This window comes from Apium graveolens, chromosome 7 (genome assembly GCF_009905375.1).
Source record: "Apium graveolens cultivar Ventura chromosome 7, ASM990537v1, whole genome shotgun sequence".
NCBI classification, from domain to species: domain Eukaryota; kingdom Viridiplantae; phylum Streptophyta; class Magnoliopsida; order Apiales; family Apiaceae; genus Apium; species Apium graveolens.
In genome coordinates, this window is record NC_133653.1 from 250,899,872 (window position 1) to 250,905,897 (window position 6,026).

Genomic DNA, 6,026 nt, shown 5'->3' on the forward strand with positions numbered 1-6,026 from the left:
TGAAGGTTATGTCTTGGCGTGTGTAAATCTTTTTGCTTACTGGAGGGGGTTCAGTTACTGAAGAGTTAGCAAAAAGAGCCTTATGCTCAGGTGTGAGAAGATGTTCTGCTATAAGCATAAGAAAACGAGCGTAGTAGCACGAAACCCTGCGATTTGTAGAATGATCACGTAAAGCAGTAGTGAGACGTCTCAGAAGAATGGGTAAAAGTAGTTTGCCAAAATTGATCCTTTGATTGAAAACAACCGCAAGATCAATATACTGCAGAGTGGAAGTGATGTTGTGAAAGTTGGATTTAGTGCAGTTGGCAAACACTTTGGAAGTGTATCGAAGAAAATATCCCATTCAGAAACCAAATTGGATTTAGACAACTTGGTTAAATTAATCACCCCCTGATAGTGAATACCATGGAAAAAGTTTGAAATATCATTTTCAGAGGGTAAATTACAGAAATTGTCCATTAGAAAATTTAACGTTCGATTGACGACTGTTTCATCAATTACATAATGTGTGTTTGCCACGGTAAATGAAAAAGATTTAAAATCATCGGCCACAGTAGAGGTTGTGCAAATCAGTCTGAGCAGATCGACATTTAATAGCACATTTGATTTAATAGCAGAGCTAACAATCGAATGGTCATTTAAAAATCTAATCCACGGCTTAAATTTTTCCACATCACATTTTTCTGGATTAAAATAACCAACAAGATTATGCGAGACAATTTGGAAATTGAGAGCCATTAAAAATTATAATAAAACACAAACTTTCAGAATTTTAGGAGTAATATTAAGAAAATTTGAATTAATTAAAAAATTTAATAATTCGAATTAAATTAATTATATCCGAAAAATTTAGAAAGTAATGTATCTCGTTAATGTTCTTAACTCACAATAAAAGATCTGAAAAACGCACAAGACACAAAACAAAATTAACTAAAAATACCCAAAGACAAATAAACACAAACTGATTTTTTAAGGGAACAAAAAAAAATGAAGTGAAAATAGTTTTAACAAAAAAAATCGACAGCACTTCCTTACTGTATGTATACACACGAATATGTATATATATATATATAACAGTAAAGTGTGCTGAGTAAAAACTCGAGCAATAAGACAACAATGGCCGTTTGTGTTTGATCGAAATAGAGAGAGAGAGAGAGAGAGAGAGAAACAAGACTGCTGGAATTTGAAACAAAACAAGTGAACTGATTACAAATAACAGAAACAAAAAAAAGAACTTAAGTAGACAACTGGTATGACAATCGAGGAAAGTCATACCGATTGTCTTCCCGATTGTCATACCAGGCTAATGGAAATAACAAATAAATACTAAAAATATAACTAGTATGACAATCTGATAGTCATACCGATTGTCATACCAGTATAAAATAGATGAATTAAAATAGAGTAAACTAGAAAGACAATCGATAGTCATACCGATTGTCATTCTAGTATAAAAAACAACTAAAATTGATATAAATTTTATTACTGGCAAGACTATTGATAGTCATACCGATTGTCTTGCCAGTATAAAATTAAACTGAGAAAAAAAATTAAATTAAACACATACATATACTTAAATGACTTTCAGCAAGACAATTACAATTGTCTTGCCGATTGTCATTGTAGTAATAATATAATTATAAACAGAATTAGTATATACACAGTTACAGAATTTACATACAAAAAAAAATAATATTTCAGAAGTAATTATATTTTATTCCAAAAGTAGATTTCTGTTGAATTTTAGCAAATAAAATTCATAGAAAAATATTTTTAGAGAAAATAAAATATTTTGAGATATTAAAATTAACAAGTAGAATAAATAAATAAGATAAGATAATAAAACTTACATAGAAATAAGCAAGAATTATGGAAAATATGATAAAATAAATTTACAAATGAATTTTTCATTTATGAAAAATTCATTTGTAAATTCATTCAAGAACATATTTTAGATATTAACAAGTTTAATCACTAAAGCTATTCAACATACCCAATTTACCAACTAATCTGGTAAATATGGATTCGTTAAGAGGTTTAGTGAAAATATCTGCTATTTTTTCTTCTGTTGGAACAAAAAATAGTTCAACAGTACCATTTGTAAAGCCCCCCAAATCCGGGGTCAGAAGATTTGGTCGTCACTATGAAACCTCAATCCAAAATAACCTGTTTAATCAAAATTAAATGCCAGCGGAAGATATTTATCATAAATGACCCCAAACTAATCCAAGATCTTTTAAGGTTACAGTTCTAGAAACAAGATATCCAAATTCCACAAATAAATTTTTCTCACTTTCTTTTAAAACTCGTTTCAATAAATTCCAATTCACAATTAAACCCACTAGTATAACTTCGAAATGAAGTATACTAGGCCCAAATAAAATATACAACTATATATAATACAATATAAACAACTTTATACAATAAAACTTACACTAGTCCGTAAACCCTGGACCAACCACCTTCCAAAAGCTTCTTCTTTGCTTCCTCGAATTACGCAGCTAAACAGCGCAAGCTAATCCTCACTGGAGGTTAAATTTGAAAACAGGCAAGTATGAGCGAAAGAAATGCTCAGCAAGTTAATTATAACATATATAGGGTCGTTTTGATATAAAACCGACATCTGCATTAGCGCAGAACATTTAAAATCATAATTGCTGAATCATAAAACTTTAGTTGAGGAATCCCAGATTTAATTCCTTAATTATTTTCAAAACCATTTTGATATTTTTGAGCGAAATGCTTCAGCAATACTTTGAATCTTGACGAGAATAAAACTCGTAAAATAGTGTTTACGGAAATATCGTAAACAACAATAACATGAAACAATGATTATGGATTGAATCATAAACTTTACTCAAAACCGAACTCTGGAAATTAATACTTATTTTGCTGTCATATCAAATTAGATATCAATACGAACTTTGATGCTCACGACATCCCATACTGAGGTCAACATCAATCATCTATACTAATACCACCTTTGATATTTAACAACAACCTAAGTATCCACAAAATTAGAAACTGAATCAAAGCCACAATTCACTTTTAATCCAAAACAGAATCAGTACTTTTAATCCAAAACAGAATCAGTTGATAAATCATTTATTCTATGAATATAAAAAACAATATGATAATTTAGATTAGGATCATCCTCCGACGGACGTACTATCACATGCTGATCAGCCCGTGTGATAGCACAAGGTCATGATTCATAGAAACGTGACCCCAAAAACACGAGTACTCAAACAAAAAGGCATAACTAGCCTGTGGCAAAATGGTGTCATAATATTCATATGGCACTTACAAATAGCCCTCCGCTGGACCGTCCGTCCCGGTCACTTACGCAATTATGATCCAATCTTAAAACCTTTTATTGAAATGGGGTCATGATACTCGACACCCGAAATAATTTTATTCCCCCAATTCTTGGGTGGGAATATTCGCAACCAAATCACTTTTCTCAAAATCCAAAGCATTTATAAATCCGATAATTGGATAAGTAAAATCACTTAGCTATTCTAAACATAGAATAGCAGCAGAAGAATACTTGCATAAACAGAATTATTTAATTCAGCGATATGTAAAACATTTATCTATCTTGAACTGAATAGGGAAAACAATACTTGCATGATACGATTCAAAATAAATATCACTTGAACAATAAGTGATGATAGAAATACTTGCATAATGAAATTCGAAATAAACGTCACTTGAATGATAAGTGAAGTCAGGGGTACTTGCCTTTGGGTTTTAGCAGTTAGTCACACTCATAAAGACGCATCTATTCTGACATTCTGTCTTAAGACATCACCGTCCTTCTATTCCACACTTGACTGATATGCCGCTCCTGCAATTTCTAGAAGCCAGTTATCCAACTCCATTCCATCTCACTCTTTACCCAACATCTTGTCTTGATCAACTCGAATGATCCGCATCTATAATTAAAATATAGAACTTTAATTGTCTAATCGATAACCACTCGACGAACTACGCGTCAAAAGCCTATCGTCTACCCATACGATAACCCGCACATAAAAGAAACAGTCCAACACAAGATTCTTATGACCCTCACATAAATATAACAGACAAACATAGGACCCTTGATCCACATACACACCTAATTCACATAACACATAAGCACATAACTCATATATCACTTAATTCATATCACATATGACTCAGTTCGTCAAAAGGGTCGACTCGATATGTTTAAAACTGAAATCAGGTCAAAATATGATTTTTCGATCAATAATCGACTCAGAATAACTTGTAAAACAAACGACCTTTCGAAACAAAAAGGATTTGGGTCTCGAAAGTATTTTTAATGAAAGCGGAATATTTTTCTGAGTCTGTACGCGTTCGTTTCGTATTAAACGGATAAACAGTTTATTTATTATGAATTTTTGAACATTTTTCGAAATTAACACGGGTCTCCGAATCATTTATAACTAAATAATAGTGCTCAAACACTCGAAATAATTTTATAAGAATTATTGAGCCTGGAAAATAATTTAAAATAATATTCTCTTGGAAATCGGACAGCACCTTCTCTATTTCTCGGACTGCCAGTCGATATCATATCGACACAACCAACAACAATCAACACAATACTTTATATTTACGCGTATAAACACTCCAGAAATGAATAACACGGCCACCTGAACCAAAACTCGGACCAAAAGTGACTTCTCCAACAATTTCTAAAAATTATGAAATAAATATATAAACACTAACATGCTATAATATACACAAGTACGAAATCGGAATTTCGGAATCGTTACCCAAAATAAATTCTGATCACCCCGAAGAGAAAATCTGATGTCCGGAAAATATCTCCAGAAAAATCCGAAATTAATAGCGATAGATATATACACGCTGAGATGCCATGTGGAGTAATCACCACCTCCAAACTCTTTTTCTACGCCCCGAAAATAAATTAAAACGGAAATATAACGGAAATATGCCCCGCAATTTTTCTTCTCAAAACCTTGCAATATATATACCTATGCGTAGGTATCGAAGCGCTGATCGTTTATATATATACCAATTGAAATTTGGATATACGGTTGAGAAGATATGAATTTTTGAAAATTAAAAGTATATAAACAGGGAGAGAGACAGAGAGACAGAGGGGGAGAAACTTTTTGGTAAAAGGAAATTGGGGGGGGGGTTTGTTTTGTTCACGGGTGGCAGGTGGGGTGGTGGCCTCCTGCCACGTTTTCTCTTTTGTTTTTTTTTTGTTTTTTTTTTTAACAGATCACAGCAACATATCCTTATTTATATTTGAAAATTTTGTTTTGCCCCACATTTCTCAACTTATCGAATAAACGCGCAGGTAAATAAAATCAGAAAATTACCAAACAAATTCTAAAATTCTCAGAATAATTAAAAACTAATAAAATAAAATTTTTATAATTTTTAAAGTATTTTTGACTTGCGCATTATACCCGCATTACATAATTTAACGAACCGAGCTGCACTTGAAACAAATTCAGAAAATCACAAAAATAGTCTTAAAATGTTACAAATATCCCGAATTTTATAAAAACATAAATTTCGAAATTTTAAAATAATTTTTGAAACGCAATTTATACCCGCTTTTAGCAATTAAACGAAACAACGTGCGGGTAAAATTAATCCTAAAAATTCCCAAAATAATTTTAAAATTCTCAGAATATTCCAAACTTAAATAAATATGAGTTTCATAATTTTTGAAAAATTTTAGAATTAAATACGAATTTTACAAATAAATGAAATCAGAAAGTCACACAGGGCTAAATAATTGATGAAATAATGATTTCTAAATTTTATAAAATCCCAAAAATAATTATTGTAATTATAAAGTCATAAAAATATTTTTGAAAGATAATTTAAATATTTATGAAATTAGATTTTCAATAAAATCACTTTTAAAGACAAAAACAAAACGATACGACTCAGTAATTAATAATACAAATAATCCTCAATGACAACTGAGTCCCACACAATTAATATTATATACAACACATAGCAGACATAATATC